Source organism: Delphinapterus leucas, chromosome 18 (genome assembly GCF_059928025.1).
Source record: "Delphinapterus leucas isolate spDelLeu-1000000601 "Yukka" chromosome 18, BTC_Dleu_Yukka2, whole genome shotgun sequence".
Lineage (NCBI taxonomy): Eukaryota > Metazoa > Chordata > Mammalia > Artiodactyla > Monodontidae > Delphinapterus > Delphinapterus leucas.
Genome location: NC_143146.1, coordinates 30,381,048 through 30,401,801, shown reverse-complemented (window position 1 = coordinate 30,401,801; position 20,754 = coordinate 30,381,048). Strand labels below are relative to the sequence as shown.

The 20,754-nt window shown below is 37.7% G+C and overlaps 1 protein-coding gene across 9 annotated transcripts in view; it reads right to left on the bottom strand.

Annotated features, from left to right (window-relative positions):
- Positions 1-20,754, bottom strand: part of TBC1D4 (TBC1 domain family member 4) — a 247,029-nt gene that overhangs the window by 149,524 nt on the left and 76,751 nt on the right. The window lies entirely within an intron of this gene.

The following is a 20,754-nucleotide window of genomic DNA, read 5'->3' as shown; positions in this document are numbered from 1 at the left end:
TTTTAATACCTGGTGTTCTCTAGAGGTATAAAAACTTACAGGGGATGTTAAAATACAGGCTTTACTAATGGAGCGCTTCAATACTGTTTGTTTGTCTGTTTGTTTATTATAGTTTGGGAGGGTTTTTGTGGGGGGGCGAGAGCAAGGAATAAAGCAAGCAAAGCTCACACATTACAGTATAAATGCTTCATCTCAAGAGACAGATCTCAGACATGTATCTGTTTTGCACCACTCTACACTAAGGTCTGATGTTAACGACTGAATCAGACTGTTAAGGAGAAAAATTTGAAAATTTACCTGGGAAATTGTCATATGTATTATGTGCCTCTCCAGCATGTTTCTGCTCTACCCCTACTTTTTTTAATGGTATATATAATAACAAGTATTGGAAAGCTGGTATGGTGTTTGCTGATCTGAATCTATACTAGACTTTTCTAGAAAAACAACCAAGTAAGGGATCAGTGTATAATAGTCTCATTTAACTCTTATGAAGAAAAATAATACTCTTAGAAGCTAAATCACTCTCTGCACAGAATCAGGAACTGAACACAACAGAAACAAAACTATAATAGACAAGTGAGAAACAATTTTCTTCCAAAGTAATTCTGGAGACACAGTTCCCTGAATTAGCTCATTTGTTCATTCTGAAATGGAGTCACACAGCATATGAGGCAGTATTACAAAAGTCTTTGCCTTGTCTTTGCCAAGGAACAAAGCTTGCCACAAACATCCACCAGGCAGATTGAGGGAGAGGTAAATAGGAGGTCACAAGTTGTCACTGAGACCTTCATCACACTTTTCCTATGGCTCCCATATTTCCAACCATTACAGCTTTGGTCTTTAGTGGCTACCTTCCAGAGAAGTAATGATGATGGGAGCCCCACTGCCTAAACCCCCATGCATCCTGGAGATAAGAATAAATTAACTGTGGAAGCTGCCACTGCTGAATCACCCAACTATCACAAAATCTCTCATACCACATGTCCAGATTACCATTACACGGAGTCACAAGTGGTGACAATCCTAGCTTTGCATGAGAGGATTTTTGGTTTTTCATTCTTAAGCATCAGTGAGAAAGTAAAACCATCACACTATGTTTTCATACCATAAAATCACCTGCTAGAAAAGAATGAAGCCTGTAACAGACATCAGAACCCTATTCGTAGTTTGAGTATCAAGAAATGTCACAACAGTCACAGATGTAGAAAACAAACTTATGGTTACCAGGCGGTGAGGGGAGGGATAAATTGGAAGGTTGGGATTGACATATACACAGTACCATATGTAAAATAGATAACTAATAAGGACTTACTGTATAGCAGAGGGAACTCTACTCAATGCTCTGCAATAGCCTATATGGGAAAAGAATCTAAAAAAAGAGTGACTAGGGCTTCCCTGGTGGCGCAGTGGTTGAGAGTCCGCCTGCCGATGCAGGGGACACGGGCTCGTGCCCCGGTTCGGGAAGATACCACATGCCGCGGAGCGGCTGTACCCATGGGCCATGGCCGCTGAGCCTGCGCGTCCGGAGCCTGTGCTCTGCAGCGGGAGAGGCCACAGCAGTGAGAGGCCCGCGTACCACAAAAAATAATAAATAAATAAATAAATATTTAAAAAGAGTGAATATATGTATATGTATAACTGATTCACTCTGCTGTACACCTGAAACAAACACAACATTGTAAATCAACTATACTCCAATAAAAAAATTTTTTAAAAAAGGAAGGAAAGAAATATTGTAACAGCAATTTGCTCAAACTTAGCATTTTGTGTGCTTTTGCATATGTGTGGATGTATGCTTAGAAATGATATACAAATGCCTAAACTTAGAGGAAGAAAATGCAAAGAGGCATAAGACATTTACTCATATTGATGGTCATGTCCATTATCAAAGGTCATGGATGGAAAAGAGCAGATATGCATGCATCTTTATATTCTTTCACAGGTTCATCATTTACGATCACACGGAATGAAGAACACAAATAACAAATGTTGGTGAGAATGTGGAGAAAAGGGAACCCTCATGCACTGTTGGTGGGAATGTAAATTGGTGCAGCCACTGTGGAGAACAGTATGAAGCTTCCTCAAAAAGCTAAAAATAGAGCTACCATATAATCCAGCAATTCCACTCTTGGGCATATATCCAAAAAAAACACAAAAACAATATTTCAAAAAGATACATGCACCCCAATGTTCATAGCAGCACTGTTTACAATTGCCAAGGTATGGAAGCAACTTAAGTGTCCATCAACAGATGAATGGATAAAGAAGATTTAGTACATATATACAATAGAATACTACTTGGCCATAAAAAAGAACGAAATATTGCCATTTGCAGTAACATGGATGGACTTGGAAGGTATCATGCTAAGTGAAATAAGTCAGACAGAGAAAAGACAAATACTGTATGATATCACTTATACATGGAATATAAAAAATACAACAAACTAATGACTATAACTAAAAAGAAGCAGACTCACAGAGAACAAACTAGTGGTCACCAGTGGGGAGAGGGAAGAGGGGAGGGGCAAGATAGGGGTAAGGAATTAAGAGGTACAAACTACTATGTATAAAATAAATAAGCTACAAGGATACATTGTACAATACGGGGAATATAGCCGATATTTTATAATAACTATAAATGGAGTATAACCTTTAAAAACTGCAAGTCGCTATATTGTACGTCTGTAACTTATATTTTCTATCAACTATACTTCAATAAAAAAAAAAATTTAACATAAAAGCCAGGGCTTCCCTGGTGGCTCAGTGGTTAAGAATCTGCCTGCCAATGCAGGGGACACTGGTTCAAGCCCTGGTCCAGGAAGATCCCACAAGCCGCGGAGCAACTAAGCCCGTGCGCCACAACTACTGAGCCTGCACTCTACAGCCGGTGAGCCACAACTACTGAGCTCACATGCCACAACTACTGAAGCCCACACACCTAGAGCCCATGCTCCGCAACAAGAGAAACCACCATAATGAGAAGCCCGCGCACCGCAATGAAGAGCAGCCCCCGCTCGACACAACTGGAAAAAGCCTGCACACAGCAACGAAGACCCAACACAGTCATAAATAAATAAAATAAATACATTTATAAAAAAAAAAAAGACAAATACCCTTGACTATCCAAATCTATTCAGTTCCTTGGTGTGGATAAAGTACCTTTAGTTAACTAGGGATACCTGTATTCCAGACTGCTGGGAAAAAAACCTTCAAATACCAGCTCTCCACTGGCAGGCTCCCTCTTGCTACTGGCTGTAAATGTCCTGTTTTGGTTTTTTCACCTTATGACCAATGAAGAACCGGTTCCACTTCACTGTGCCCAAGAAGTTAAGCCGGTTTCTACAAAAACTGTACGTAAGACATAAAATCTAATGTTTCTTATTGTTTAATGGCCAATACTCATTTTCCAGTCCCATTTTTCAACTTAATAAAAGGTATATCATACAGAATATATCAGAAACTATAATAATGAAAAAATAAAGCAAACTGAAAAGTCTGGGGACAATTAAATTTTGATATATATTGTTAAGTATTGATTTTGTTTAAATTATCTGTCTGGTGATAAAAAATTCAGCTCTCAAAACCGAGGTATTGGCCTTCCCTGGTGGCGCAGTGGTTGAGAGTCCGCCTGCCGATGCAGGGGAAACGGGTCCTTCCCCGGGAAGATCCCACACGCCGCGGAGCAGCTGGGCCCGTGAGCCATGGGCGCTGAGCCTGCGCGTCCGGAGCCTGTGCTCCGCAACGGGAGAGGCCACAGCAGTGAGAGGCCCGCGTACCGCAAAAAAAAAAAAACTGAGGTATTATGTGACTTTTAGAGGAGGGCTCACTAACCATAAGTATGATATTCATGGCTGTAAATTTTAATTAATAGTAATCTAAGAGTATTCTGAGCAACCTAAAATATTAATTATTGTTTTACATATTCTGAAGAGGAACTATCTGATAACTGGAAAAGATGGTCTCAAGAGAATATATTCATACCAAATCAGAAACTGAGAAGATTATCATATTAAGTGAAGTAAGTCAGAAAGAGAAAGACAAATACCACATGATATCACTCACACGTGGAATCTAAAATATGACACAAATGAACTTACCTACGAAACAGACTCACAGACATAGAGAACAGACATGTGGTTGCCAAGGGGGAGAGCGGGTAGGGGAGGGATAGGTTGAGAGTTTGGAATTAGAAGATGCAAACTATGCAGGGCAGAAATAGAGACACAGATGTAGAGAACAAACATATGGACACCAAAGGGGGAAAGTGGCGGAGGTGGTGGTGGGATGAATTGCGAGACTGGGATTGACATGTATACACTAATATGTATAACTAATGAGAACCGGCTGTATAAAAAAATAAATTAAATTAAATTAAAAAATTAAAAAAGATGCAAACTATATATATAGAATGGATTAACAGCAAGGTCCTACTATATAGCACAGGGAACTGTATTCGATACCTGTGATAAACCATAATGGAAAAGAATATGAAAAAGAATATATATATGAAAAAAAGAATATATATATGTGTGTATGTATGTATAACTGATTCGCTTTGCTGTACAGCAGAAATGAACACTACATTGTAAATCAACTATATCTGAATAAAATAAAATCTTTTAAAAAGAAACTAAGGAAATCCCTTTTTTTTTTTACAAATAAGCCTAAGAGAAAATACTAAATTGAGTGGAGGAATTATCACATTAAAAAAATTAAGTGCTTCTTAAAGGGATTGACAGATGAACAAATGAAATGGTCAAGGGACAGATTTCAGATTTTCCGCCTTAACCCTTTCAAGGTGGAAAAATGCAATTCTAAAGCTACAGAGCAATTACAGATGTCACACCAGAATTCTACAATCCTGCATCTGCAGCTTCTAGCCACTATCCCCTGGTCACTTCTTTCATTAGGTAAAAATCTTAAACGCCAGATCGAGTGGGGAGGTACTATTGATACATAACAAAGGGAACACATTTTCACTACAAACCTCAACACTGATCATGCCACGAACACTGCCTCCTAAAACTCCAAAGTGAAAATGATTATACCACCCTTTTAATCAAATGTCAATAAATCAAGTCAAGTTATCCATGTTTACAGAAACTGGTTATTTAAAAAAGTCCTATGTTGCAATTTATTGTGACATTTAATATCTTTCCATAAAATTAATAGTCTCCATTGTAGAGGAACATCATTTATTGAAAGAAAAAAAATCAAGCCAAGCAAGAATCCTGTGTTCTAATCTCAAAGCTGTCTCTAAAGCTGCTGTGTGATCTTTAGCATTATATTTAACTCTCAGACAAAAGCTATTTTCATATCTGTAAAATTGAGATAAAGACATCTGTCATGACTACTTACCAGGCAGTTGTGAGCTTCATATGACATGATTTATACAAAAGTGCTTTAAAAATCATATCCAAACATATTAGCCACTACTTTCATCTCTTTCTAGAGTTGAAGCAGATTAAGACAGACTGTCAAAGAGAAATACTCGAATTTTAATGATGCTTGGGTTAAGTCCTAAATTGTTATCCCATGCCCATGTCTAAAGAAAACTGTATATGAGTAGAGCACATAGATTCAGGAAAACCACATTTGCACAGTAAGAATCTATAAAGTCAGTGAAGTATCTGATCAAAAAGAATCAATATCTTTTAACAGTTTATATTGGATGTTTTAAGTTACCATTAATATTTCATATCTATGACATCCTCAGGCTTGAAGATTTTTTCTTTCAGGTAACATAGCAAACAAAGTTAAATGTTTATAAATGTCTTACCCTACTCTTCAAAGTAAGTCAGTATGGAAATCAATAGCCCAGAGAAGATAAAGCAAACTTCCCCCTCCATAATCTCTATCACTGAAAGGAAATCTTACTTTCATCTGATGACAAGAAGACTCCAGTTCCACAGCTCAATTAATAAACCCAAGGTCCTAATGTGGTACAGAACTTCTGGGGTGTGTTTACAAAACAGCGATCCAGGGTTAACCCAGCGCTTTCAGGATCTTCTGGTCTGACCTTGCACATCTAAGGCTTCAAGGCTTGACAACTGTGGTGCTATCTGCCAGGACTTCCACGCCCAGACATTTATACTTCTGTCAGATAAGAAAGTCTATAACAATTTTTCTTCACAAGAAATCCTTGGTAAAATAAAATTAAAGTTATCCATTTAGATGATCCCCAAACACTTTTTAAATCTATTTATGGATAACTGCTCCTAAAAAGAAGAAGGAAAAAGAAAAAAGAAAATATCTGGGGCAAACCAGAAAAAATGGGGGAAGAAAACCGTATCATACTTGCTATAAACTAAATGTTGGTGCCCCCTCCAAATTCATATGTTGAAACCTAATCCCTCAACATGATGTATATTTGGGAGGTGATTAGGTCATGAGGGCTTGGCTCCCATGAATGAGATTAGTGCCCTGGGAGACCCCAGAGAGGTCCCTCACACTTTCTGCCATGGGAGGTTACAGTAAGAAGACAGCCACCTATGAACCAGGAAGTGGCAAACAATGAATCTACCACCACCCTGATCTTGGACTTAACAGCCCCCAAATTGCAAGAAAAAGATTTCTGTTGTTTATAAGCCACCCAGTCTATGGTATCCTTGTTATAGTAGCCTGAATGGCCTAAGACAACTGTGAAATGCAAAGACAAACTCAGAAAAACCATAGACCAAGAACCCACAGAACTTCAGAGAATGGGGGAGTCCTGAAGAACTTGAACAGAATGAATAGATTTTTAGATTAATTTTGTAATCTACACAATAAAGTATTCCCCAAAATACCCATATGGAAAAGGAGGAAACCTCAACTTAGCCCATACAGAATGCGCAATATTGGTTAAAGGTATTTCACTCTAAATCTCCAGACAACTGAGCAGGACAATTTATTCATTATTGTACGTAGCAAGCACCCTGGTGAACATGATAAAATTATGACAAATGCACATGACAGTGGAGAATCTGAGTTTACACAGAACATTCTCATAGTATCTGTAGCTATATCTCACCACAGATTTACTCTGTAACCAGAAATTACAAAATTTACTCTATAATCTGGATAAAGAGATGACAAAAATTACACTTTAAGTTGGAAGACATTCCTTTCTCACTCTGAAATGCACATGTCTTTAAAGGCTGAACACCTTCTATTCTGAAAATGGAGTTTAATTTAGCACTTTCACTGCTTCAAAATTAAATAAATGGGATTTTGTGAATTCTAAATTAAAGAGGCCATTTTTCAAAGAGTCTACATTGCTCCCTCACCTCACCTAAACACACACGCTAAAATATCTTTTCTTTCTTAGAGCCCCATCTTCTTTCCAGGTATAACCAAAGGATCACTACCTGAATTTAGGGAAGAGGTCGTTACAAGGGTTTTTCTTGCTGTGTTATTGTCTTACATCAGTTTAGTACCCCAGCTTATCAGGAGGAAGATGGAGAAATCACATCTTACCAAATGTTTACCATACATACAGATGGCTGTTTCTGTTTTGCATCCTGCATTCCTTTATGTCCCATTTGATCTGGGTGCATGCTAAGGCATAGCACCCCCCCCCTCTCTCCACCCACTCCTCCCTTTAATACGGTCACTGTGGTTCCATCCCTGGGTGTGATTGCTCAAACTTGTCTTCGCACACTACTCCCCACAATTCTGTTCCGTAACTGAGAAAATTCTTGCTGATCCTAATTCAAAAACAAGGTGAACCGAAGCCTGGTGGCTTAAAATGAGCTGGACTCAAACTTAGCTCCTGGGGAACCCTGGCAAATGAATACCCATAGCAAGCTTAAGCTAAGCTAATTCTGGGTGTGTCCCAGAGAGACTAAAAGTGAAACGAGGTTGTCATGGGCTTTGAAAAGCTTTCCTAAATACTTCTAAACAATCAATTATAAAAGATGGCCTAGAAATTATAACTGATGGAATTTGCTAGTTGATTTGTAGAAGCAAGGAATAATGTGTACAGATTATTATGAGCAATCTGAGTGTTGGTTTTGTTTCTACGCAATTTTCAGTCTTGAGAACTCTGAGGAAACAGATGTCATAAGTCTATCAAGCATATGGGTGGTAGGATTATAGGAAGATTTTTGGTACATTTTCTAAATTTTCTAAATGATCATCATTACTCTAATGATCAGAGTTAAGCAACAGCTGTAATGATAACAAAGGGAATTTTATGCTGCATTCTTGTTACCAAAGATCTTTATTAAGGAACTATTCACATATAATTAGCAGTAGGGAAATCCTTCCCTTGTTGTTCAGCAAATTAAACAAACAATTATTGAGAATCTACAGTGTGCTTGAATCTGTATTGGTACTAAGGGCTCAGACTATTTATATTCCAGGAACAGAATATAGTGGAAAACATAGACTTGTGCACATAGAAATTTCAAAATAATGTGCTAAGTATTAAGAAAGCAGTACTGAGAGCAACTGTGAAAAGAGAAAGGCAACTTGGTTCAGTCTAAGGGTTAAGAATAGACTTTTTAGAAGAATTGAATTAGCTTGAAGTGAGCCTATTACATGAGTAAAATGTCAACTGGAGTGGGAGAGAGAAAGATTCCAGGCAAATCCCATATTCTCTGGTGAAAAGTGGCACAAACCCGACGCAAACTGGCTTAAGCAAATAAAGAGAACTCATTTTCTTTGTTTAACAAGAAAGTGTCAGTACAGAATTGGCCTTATAGACAGCTGAAACCAGGGACCCTCCATCTCTTACCACCTTTGGCTTCCTTCCCTCTTGGCTGCAGGGGGCCCTTCCAGCCCTGTCATAGAAGAGGATGGGCTCACATGTGAAACAGCATGAAGAGAAGAGCTTTACCTGGTCTGGCCACCCCCAGAGCAAGCACTGTGGCCAAGGTGTAAGTGTGCTAACTGCCCAGAAGAGGTTCTCCAGCCCTGGGACCAGGAGGAACTGTGACTGCAAGCTTCACTACAACCAGAAGTTCTGAGGCATGGGTTTCCTGCAGCTGACTGTGGTCCTGAACAGACAAAACAATGATGACCATGACACAGCAGGAATGTCAACAACCACCCAGAGAAATGAAACATCATAGATGAGGCAGAGAAGAGTATTATGGATGACACCAAGGACAGAGTTACCAGCACTCGGCTAGCACTATATGGGAAGCTGAAGTTTGGCTGGGGGGAGGGCGGTGGTGTGGGCCTACACAGCCACTTTTAGATAAAAATGAAAATGGCACAGTAAGAGCAATTCACAAGGTGTCATTAAGACATAAACTGTTTACAAGTAAAGATGCAGAAAAGGCTAACTACTATTTTTGCGTCGGACATACTTTCTATATCCTCATAAACACACCATACGGTTGGTATTATCATCTTCCTTCTACGGATAAGTAAACTGAGATTGAAGACTTAGCCTGTAAAGGACACAGAGCAAGAAGTGGAGGAAGCAGTGAAAATCATGCCTGTGTATATTCCTTGCATGCTGCCTCTCATAAAGATCAGCACAAATAACTGAAAAAAAATAGAACGTACTTACATTTAATTGCCTCAAATCTCACCTACCATTCCATGCCATTCAGTAAATATGAGTACCTTGTATGCGTGAGTCCCTTTCCTTGCCATGCATTTTGCCACCATTCAACTGCATCTATCTCAGGGACTGGTGGCATTCCTCAGCCTAGTCTCTCCTACACGATGGAGAAGACAGGAAGCTACTCCTGTCCACTTACCCAGAACATGCTATGAACCATACTGCCCTATTATCTAGTACTGTACTTTTAAGTATATGTGGAAGTGGAAATTTTTAAAAGAACTTATAGATTCTTTGCACAATCTGTTCCCACTTCTGTCCTAATATTTTCATCAAAGCATGAAGACTATAGACAGCATAAGTCATAAAATAAAAACAATCCACGTTCCCTTGTTAAGGCATGAAAATGCAACATTTTTTCCTCTTTTACAAACACTGAGGTGTATAAGTGTAAGGTAAAGGCAATGAATGTTCTTTAATCCAGTAAATAAATTACCTGCAGGAGAGAGAGATATTTCCTAATGTATTTGACTCATATAGTATACCGTATATAATACTGTATTACACGGGCTCACACTACAAGGTAACAGAGACTCAATGGCGAATTGAAAAGCTTCAAACAGATAACTAAAAAATATTTAATATATAAGACTGCAAAACATTTTAATAATGCAGATTCAATCTAAAAAAGAATGTGAGATGTTGTATATTTTTAAATCTATAGAATGAAAAATTTCAGAGAACTTCACAGAACTAAAAATGGTTACTTTCATTACTTCTAGTTACATTTACCACATAAAGAGGAGAGAAAAAAACATACAAAATTACATCTAAAAAATATTCTGATATCAGTGATATAATCAAAACCTCTTCACATAGAGACATAACATGATTCTTTAATGACAACTCCAAAAGAAGATTTCATCAATTAAAAACTCTAACAGGGGTTTCTAATTTGATCTTTACAACCTTTAAATATGAGATTAAAATGCTAAGGCAAGCAATAAACTCTATGACAAGGACATCATGTTGTCTCTATACTTACTTTAAAAATGTGAGACTAAGTATCTCAATGCAACTAGTATAAACATGCCACAGAAAACAGCAATAGTATCTCATTCCTTATGCATTTGCCAATCCATGTGCAGTTGCCAAAATGACCCTCGACTTGGCTGGCATATCTGACATGTTCATTGGGGCTGAAGCTTTGGCCAGTCTGGCTGGGACTGAAGAGGTATCACGTGTGATCAGGAGACTACATGGTGAGGACTAAGAAAGCACCCAACTCATTTAGAAGGTTTGTTACATACACGGAGATTAAGCAAGTATGTCAATATTTGAGAATATAAACAGTTGAGGATAAGGAAAGACAGGTTTCCCACTGATGAAAAAGGGAGTAACAAATTAAAATGGGAATATAGAATAATCTGCGGTGTTGGGTTGGAATTGGAAGTATCAGTGTGAACGTATGGTTTTAATATCAATAAATATCTTTAATAATATTAAAAACTCATAGTTTTTAAGAAACAAGAAAAATATATAGGCACAGAAATAGATGTATATAAATGTGTATGCATGCTATGGACTGAATTGTGTCCCCTGAAAATTCACATGTTGAAGCCCTAAACCCCAAAGGGATGTTATTCGGAGATATGGCCCTTGGTAGGTTATTAAGTTCAGATGAGGCCATGAGGGTGAAGTCCTCATGATGGGATTTGTGCCCTTAAGAAAACAAAAGAGTTCTCTCTCCTTCCCTCTCTCTCTCTCTCTCTCTCTCTCTCTCTCTCTCTCCCACACACACACCCCTATCCACCATGTGAGGATATAACAAATCGGAAGGAGGGCTCTCTCCAGACACCATATCTACCAGCACCTGGATCTTGGACTTCCCAGCCTCCAGAACTCTGAAAAATAAATGTTTGTTGTTTAAGCCATCCAGTCAGTGGTATTCTGTCATAATAGCCTGAATTGACTAAGACAACACATACATACATATATTTTATAAGTCTGTCTGCTGAGAGATCCTAGAAGCTATGACACCCAGGAGCAATGAGCACACCAAATGTCCAGGTCTTGGTTTCTGAACACCATTCACCACCACAAGAATCTGGGTCTCCTTGAAGAAATGGCTGATTCCCAGGCTGGGGAGGGTAAATGAGCCTGAAACATGCCTTTGTGCCAGAATAAAGCACGCAAAGAATGATGGGGGCATCTAAAATGAGAGAGAAGTCAGTGTGAAGGAGTTGTAATGGCCAAATCTGAGACAAGCCAACCTCCAAAATAATAATGTCAGTAACAGATTATAGCCCATTGCGCAAAATAGAAATCCATGAATTCACACTGGTAGAAAAACAGAAAGATTAGATAGATAGATGATAGATAGATAGATAGATAGATAGATAGATAGATAGATAGAATATAGCTCTACTTGATACAGAATGCCAACTAATTCCTGAAGATAGAATGATGGAATAAAAAAAATTACCATTTCACAGCCATTATAGTAATAATGGATTCCGGTAAGAATCATCAATGAATGCTAATGGGTAAAAGTCTGAAAAGTTATCTCCTCACAATATATTTATGATTAATTGACAAGTACAAAATTCTTACTAACTTTATCCTAGAGAAACCTGGCAGGCACTACCTCAACCAAGTGATAAAAGTCAGCATCACCAGCTATGGGACAAATCAACATCTTGTGCCTCTGGATATGACGAAGGACACATGTCTGTGGTATTCCTTCCAAAAATGCATAAATTGAATCTAATCATGAGGAAATATCAGTCAAACCCAAATTGAGAGACATCCTACAGAATAACTGGCCTCTTCAAAAAGTGAACGATGCTTTGTAAAACTGTGAAGGTAATAAAAGAGAAGAAAAGATTAAGGAACTACTCCAGATTGAAGGAGACTAGAGAGACATTGGATATGGATCCTGGACCTATGAAGGGTATTATGGAGATCATGGATGAAATCTGAATGAAGTCTGTGGATTAAATGGTAATAATAGATCAATGTTAATTTTCTGATTTTGATGCTAGCACTTCTGTTCTATAGTGGTGTCTGTTTCTAGGAAAAACACACAAATATTAATTGGGTAGTAGAGCATCACATCTGCAACTTGCTCTCAAATAGTTCAAAAATTTCATTAAAATATTTTAAAATATATAAAGAGAGAATTATAAGGCAAATTTGGCAAAAAAAAGTTAACAAATGGGAAATCTGAGCAAAAGGAATATTAAAGTTCTTTGTAATTTTTTAATGTTTCTGTAAGTCTGAAATTATTTCAAAACAAATGAAAAGGTTTTTTAAAAGTAATTTTTTTAAACTCTACTTCAGTTGGCGAAAGTATACACATTCCTTAAGTCCAACAGGAATATTATTCCCTTGGGGTAAATTCCTTGAAGTTATATTCTCATTACAGTCAGTAAAAAATGTGGGGTTATTTCTAACTCTTCCACAAAACACCAACATGCAACTTTTCAGATTTGATACACTAAAAAGTTAAAAGTTCTCCAGTGGATAACAGACTCTCAGAGAATAGCTAACTCACCAGTAGCAGCTAATTCCTCTATAAAACTGAGCAGGCTGTTAGAGGTCCTGACCTAATCAGTGAGAAGTTGCTACTATTCCCTGTGAACTACTGGAAGATACCTTAACTCTTTCTGGTTGCTGGCAGAGGGCTGCCTAAAGTTCTCCACTTGTGCTACAAATCATTTATAAACCTGTTTTAAAAAATCTTTTCTAAACAATTTTAGAGAAAATATATCTGCAATTATCGTAATTTGGGGGAAATGATGTTAGCCTAGAATATATTCAAAAAAGCTAAACTAACATGGCAAAAAGAAAATCTGCACACTTTTCCATCACACCCCAATTTACTAATTTCATAAACTTTTTATCACTCTGCTTTATCCAATAATTAAAATGATGCTGAACTGTTCTTTCAAAAGACAACTTCCATCTACTGAATTTTCACAGTCAAGCTTTCCTCTTGAAGCTGTGCATAGTCTATTAAAATTTCCTGGGAACTACTGGAAACTTACAACTGATAAAGACTAAAGCAAATAAGCATCTCTATTAATTTGACCATTAAAGAAAACACATTCCAATTTATTTGAGCAATGCTTAAGTTCAGTTTTCTTTAGAAACATGCCTTTGAATATTAGCTGCTTTGAAATACCGACCTTAAGAAAGCCTAGTCACTTGTAACTGCCTAAAGATGGGAAAATGAAAAATGGCGCAAATCCAATCAACATCCTTCAAGGCACCTTTTTTTTTAGGAAGCGTAGCTATCAACCTTGCAGCTGAATTCTATAACAATGGTAGAGATCTAGGGACTTCCCTGGTGGTGCAGTGGTTAAGAATCCGCCTGCCAATGCAGGGGACACGGGTTCGAGCCCTGGTCCGGGAAAATCCCACATGCTGCGGAGCAACTAAGCCCGTGTGCCACAACTACTGAGCCATGCGCTGCAACTACTGAAGCCCGTGCGCTCCAGAGCCAGCATGCTGCAACCACTGAGCCTGCACACTGCAACTACTGAGGCCCGCGTGCCTAGAGCCCATGCTCCGCAACAAGAGAAGCCACCGCAATGAGAAGCCCACACATCCCAACGAAGAGTAGCCCCTGCTCGCCGCAACTAGAGAAAGCCCGCAAGCTGCAGCAAAGACCCAACGCAGCCAAAAAAAAAAAAACAAAACAAGACAATGGTAGATCTAACAGAGACACAGATGTAGAGAACAAACGTATGGATACCAAGGGGGAAGGAGGGGGTGGTATGAATTGGGAGATGGGGATTGACATGTATACACTATTGACACTATGTATAAAATAGATAACTAATGAGAACTTACTGTATAGCACAGGGAACTCTACTCAATGCTCTGTGGTGACCTAAATGAGAAGGAAATCCAAAAAGAGGGGATATATGTATACGTATAGCTGATTCATTTTGCTGTACAGTATAAACTAACACAATATTGTAAAGCAACTACACTCCAGTTAAAAAGAAAAGAATAAATGCTATCAACATGTCTGTTAAAAATTTTAAAAACTAAAAGGCAAGCACATGGAAGGCCATATAACACTGAAAGTTACAAACAGTAAAATATTTCAGAACACTTTTACAATGTTAAGCCTTTCATCCAAAAGCATGACATATCTCTTCACTTATTCTTTGTAACAGTTTAATGTCAACTTCATCCACTGCAGATAAACAGTGGCTAATCCAATTCCCTTAGATTCATATTTTAGAAAATGCAGAAGTAGTTTCATACAGCTATGTGCCTGTATAGTAAAAAGGGCATAAGATATGAGATAAAAATGTTTATGGTTTGAGGTAATTTGAGTGGAGAGCTACAGTTTTTAGTACCAAATGTTTAATACTCTATAGCATTTTGTGCACCATATATTTTGAGAGCAAAGAGCTTAGTTGCTGCAGCTATAGATAAGCTCAAGCAACATAACTATTAAAGCTTCTATTTGAAAGTTCTATAAATATATTTCCCATAGAGAAAATCTCTAGAAAAATAGCCTTGCTCTTCACCCAAGAGGTTTCCAGTTTCTTTTTTTTTTTTTTGCGTTATACGGGCCTTTCACTGCTGTGGCCCCTCCCGTCGCGGAGCACAGGCCCCAAATGTGCAGGCCCAGCGGCCATGGCTCACGGGCCCAACCGCTCCGCGGCATGTGGGATCCTCCCGGACCGGGGCACAAACCCGCGTCCCCTGCCTTGGCAGGCGGACTCCCAACCACTGCGCCACCAAGGGAAGCCCCGATTTCCAGTTTCTTGATGGAAACTTTAAGTGAAATTTGCCATATCTAAACATCTTCATGCTAAATTTTATATATAAATTTTAGCTCTTACAATATCTTATGTTGATTTGCATTCATTTAAGGCCAAGTACCGTGATAAAATTTATGTTTTTTATTTTTAACAGTTCATATTTAATACTTTGTCACCAGCCTGAATGTGCTACTCCTAACGCTGAAAGCCTAATATGCTTGATCTTTTAACCTCGTGTTCTTTCTCCAATGCAAATCATACTGCTCACTCAAAGGTAATACATTAATTATATGAAATTATAAGGTTGTCTAGTATGAAGAGTATTTAACAGAAATTATAAACCACTGCTATGTCTAAATCTTGGTATAAATAGATAAATACTTCACATGTGGGTGCTTAGAACCCATCCCTTAATCTATTCTTCTTTCTGTCAATTACTATTTCTGCTCTGTTGCCTGTTTAGGAAAACAAGTAAGTTTTTAAGAGAGTTTAATCAGTGTGATAGGCAGAATAACGCCTCCTCTCAAAGATGTCCATGTTCTAATCCTCACTACCTTACAGAGCAAAAAGGACTTTGCAGGTGTGATTAAGGATCTTGAGATAGATTATCCTGGATTATCCCAGTGAGACCAATGTAATCACAAGGGTCCTTATAAGGGAGGGAGAGATGCAAGGGAGTCAGAAAAGGAGACAGAAGACTAGAAACAGATGTCAAAGAGATAAGTTGCTGGAAGGGAGCCACACGCTGAGAAATGCAGGCAGCCTCCAGAAGCTGGAGAAGGCAAGGAAGAGATTCTCCCCTCCAGATTCTTCTGCCTCCAAAAGGAAAGCATCCCTGCCAGCACTTTAGTCTCTGAGACCTATTTCAGACTTCTGACTTCCAGAACTGTAAGACAATAAATTTGTGTTGTTTTAAGCCTTTAAGTTTGTGGTAATTTGTACCAGTAGCAATAGGAAACTAATAGTTATTTTTATTAATTACCTATACAGACTGTGTCAGTATGAAATTAAAGTTGTGTATATACAACAGTCAAAACCACTTAGAAAATAGTATACTAAATGTTAGAATTAATGTCTGACTTTCTGCGGAATACTGAGGACAGTACACAATCATTAGACAAGCATTTTTTGATCTACTATCGGTCAAACTCTAGTATTTAAAAGATGAACAGTATAAATATATCAAGGCAGAAATCATCTTCAATTTGTTCCAAAGAGTCATACAAGTGAATGAATATTTACAATAAGGTGATAAGCACTTTAACTGGGGAAAAGGAAAGGGCACTTCCATTGAGGGTGGAGGACACACAAATGAAATGGCTAAATCTTTAAGGGGGAATATGTCCCTTGAGAAGTTTGAGGCTAAGCTGAGCAAGGTCACATCGTGAAGTGGGCAGTAAGCCATGCACAAAACTGGACTTCATCTTTCAAGTAATGAGAAACCAGACAGGAGTTTTAAGTAGTGGAGTGACTGATGCAGTTAAATTTTAGAAGGAAAAAAGCACTGCGTGTGTTGTGAAGGATGTGAAGCCTGGCCTGAAAGCAAGAAATATACAATGAAGCCTGAACCTACGTTTATAACACCATATTTTAATATTCATTCACAAACATTCAGTGATCAAATGATCACCTTCTATCAACCAGGTGCTTTGCTAAATACCAGGTGATTAAAAAAAGAGACTAAAACATGATTAGTGCCTTTAAGATAATAAAAAAAAACTATAGCTTTATATATACAACAATATACAAAATGGATACAATGAAAGCAGCTATCTCTACTTTGGGTACTCATCTAGAAACAATATTTTCAGAAGTAGGCACCAATGGGGATATATGTATACATATAACTGATTCACTTTGTTATACAGCAGAAACTAACACAACATTGTAAAGCAATTATACTCAATAAAGATGTTGGGAAAAAAAAAAAGTAGGCACCAAATTCATGCCACAAGAAACCACAAATTAATATGGAGAAACAATTATGTGCATACTTTTCAAAAATGCAATCTAATCGATCTCAAAAATAAAAATGGAGGTAACTGTATTCTCACAAAAAATTCAAATAGCTCCCCGACACACAGGCACCCTAAAAGTATTCTTCTTTGCCATAACTCAGTAAGGTCTATGTACCACAGTGCACAGACAGCATTCAACATCGACTTTGTTGGAAAATTATGTAGTCATGGCAATTTGAACTAATTTAAAATTGCAAGTTTCAACAAGAACAGTTAAATCCAGAGACAGAGTGACAACTCTACAGCTTTCCCCAATCCTGCCAGTAAAAATCGATCATCATATTCTCTCTGCTCCCACTGCAATTTCCCCCCTAAATTACAGCAACCAACCGTCACAATCTGATCTGTGTTACAGTTTATGCATCTGTTCCACCCATAAGAAGACAAACGAGACTGTCTTACACCTCTTGTATCTAAGGGTGCAGTGTAGCTATACTCGATATTTCAGCGCAATCAATGTGTCAAAGAGAACTGAGCTAAATGTAGCTGATAATTATTAGTCAGAATTTCCATTTTAGGGATACTCAAATAATGATTTCAGAAAATACTTGGATACTCTATAAACTTCACAATATACACACTATGCGCACGTTTTCGGCGCTTCCTCAATTATATAATGAGTAACCTCCAAACAAAAATGTCAGGTCTTAAAGGAGAGGAAGTGGTACTTGGTTTTTGCCAAATGTCATTTCACATTTAACCTCTTAACACCTCAGTTTCTTCGTCTGTGAAACAGCGCTCATAATAAAACGCATCCACAGAATCATCTTAGAACTAAATAAAATGTTCAGTAGAGAATTTAGCACGTAATCAATGTCAATAAAAGGGAATCATTGTGGTTGTTATAATTAATGTTATTATAATGAAGATCTTGATGGGCATCAGTAATAAAATACAGCCATGCTAGAATACCCCAAAATAGAAGACACGTGTAATATCACTTATTTTTGGTCCTGGAATATAATGTAAAACTAACATTTAACTTTAAGTATGACTGATTTGGGGGGAAAAAATGAAGAGAGGATAGTGAAAGATGACAGAAAGAAAAAATAACCAGAAAACAGTGCAGGCTCCCTATCCTGCTGGCTCTGAGACCTGTTTTCTGGGGTTCTCGTCTCTGCTAAAAGCAGCACCACTCAGCCTGATGAAGAACGCTGTTACAGATAAAGTGCTGTGGGTAATCACTGCTCTGCTTAGTTTATGAAGTTCATCATAGCTCCTCTGGGCTTATGTAAGATAACTAGTTACTTCGGCTTAGAGGCCCCTAGTTGAAATGTGGGCAGATGGCAAAGAGAATACAGTGGCCACGGTGTGTCACTGACAAATAACTGTGTAACTACTTTGTTCCCTGTTGAGTTTAACCATCAAGAAATTAAAAGGCAAGTTTTGTCAAACAGTTTCTAAAGTTTACTAAAAGAACATGAAAATTAGATTATAGACACAAAGGCGGCTAGATTTGTCAGATGTCTGGTCTTTAACAAGATGACGTTTGCACTTTCCATTTTAATTTATAAAGTGTTTCAGTATTTTGGTTAGAATCATCTGAAAGTGCTAAAGACAGCATTACATTAAACAAAAACATAATTATATATAAATCAAAACACACTGCCAAGTGTGAGCAAGATCAAGTAAATGGTTGGAAAAGTTCTCATCATAATGTGTCCAAATTACAAGGGAGCTGGGTTTCCCTATCAGAGGCCAACAGATTACCTGTCAAACTCTGCCTTCCAGCCAGCGTTCCAAAGCTGAAATCACAACTGAGGCAGCAGAAGGACTTGTTCCTCTTTCTTTTTTCTGCATCAGTGATTCTCAACGAAGGGAAAAGGAAGAATGCTCATCAGAACCCCCAGGGAGGCTTTGTCCCTCACCGAGCAAAGATATTCCCTCTTCTACCTCATACCTGAAAGCACCGTTTTGTATTCGCCAGGGACCCCTGTCCCTACTCGGAATCATAGCCATCAGCAATCACAGAGACCAGGGAAGGTGAGGCTAAAGGTACAACATGTCTTCACCTGCCTCACCAAGCACTTCAGACCACCACCAACTCTGAAACCCAGATGGAGGGAATTAGAAGAACATAGACACATGACAAGGGGGTAACTTCTGAAGTTTGCTTAAAGCATTTTATAAGCAGATAAACTAGGAAAAAAACAAACACCTGAAAAAAGCAGTACCTGTTAGGGTAACAGAACAAAGGCAAAGTAACCACTGATTTTAGGCATTACCAAATGCTCAAGAAAGTAAAATAATATTTAGTTGCTAATAACAATATTTAGGGAGAGGTAGAATGTGGTGGTATAAATCAAATGGTGCTCCTTAGTTAAAAAAAAAAATACTGTGATCATCAATTTAGATAAGAGAATAATACAGTGCAAAAGAATAGGGAAAAAAGTGCATCAAGTGTTTAATAATTTCACGTTGTAAATAAGAAATCAATTTTTGTTCATTTCTTTATTTTATTGAACACCTTGATGACACAGAGAATCCTGGGTTTAAAAAAAAGCTATAGTGTAATCCCCAGCTTTTCTATAAACCAACTAAAGACTTACAACACAACTCAAAGGAGAAAAAATAAACAAAATCAAATGGTTCTAGGGTTGATCTAATTTCAAGTTCTGTATACGTATTATGTTAATACATTAACTTATAACGTGAATTAAGTATGACTTACAGGTTTTTACTTTATATTTCAGTATTGGAATGAAATTATATTAATGACAACCATTTACTAATTGCTTCCTATGAACAAGGAAATTTTCTAAGTCCTTTCTGTACTTGATGTCATTTAATCCTCACAAAACCTCTGTGAACAGAACAATCTTCTCTATTTTCCAAACAACACCCAAAAAGAAGCCACTTGCTCAAGGTCACAGACACTTAACCAATGAAAGAGCTAAGTGCTGGCATCAAGGTTCTGTGAATCCTAAAGTACATGCTTTTTCCTCATACTACACTGAAACTAGAATTTTCTGATATTTCTTTGATATGCATACATGAAAGAATATAACCACACAGATAATGCTATTTCTCAATTTTACATCTTTAGAGAATTTGAAAGAATCTACAGGTGTATATTGTACTTCTCTGTGTCCCATACAGCACATAGAATAATGCATAGCACTGTTCTGGAAAATGCTCAAGTTGTTACTGAATAATTAATATCTTCAAATGTGCAGAACAGAGCGCTTCCTTTTCCACTTGGCCCAGTGGACTTCTCGTGGAGATGTGAATATGAACTAGTTGTGGACCTTGGGCACATTATTTCCTCATTTGTACCAAAAGGCATAACAAGGGCATGTTGACAGATGACACAAAATTTTTCAAGCCTAAATAGAATTTACCACTACTTCCCAGAAAGTGTGAACAGATAAAAAGTTGTCAAGTATTGCTGCCATCCTACTATCATATTTACAATCTAGTTCAATGACTGCTAATTCAATAAGTCTGACTGAAA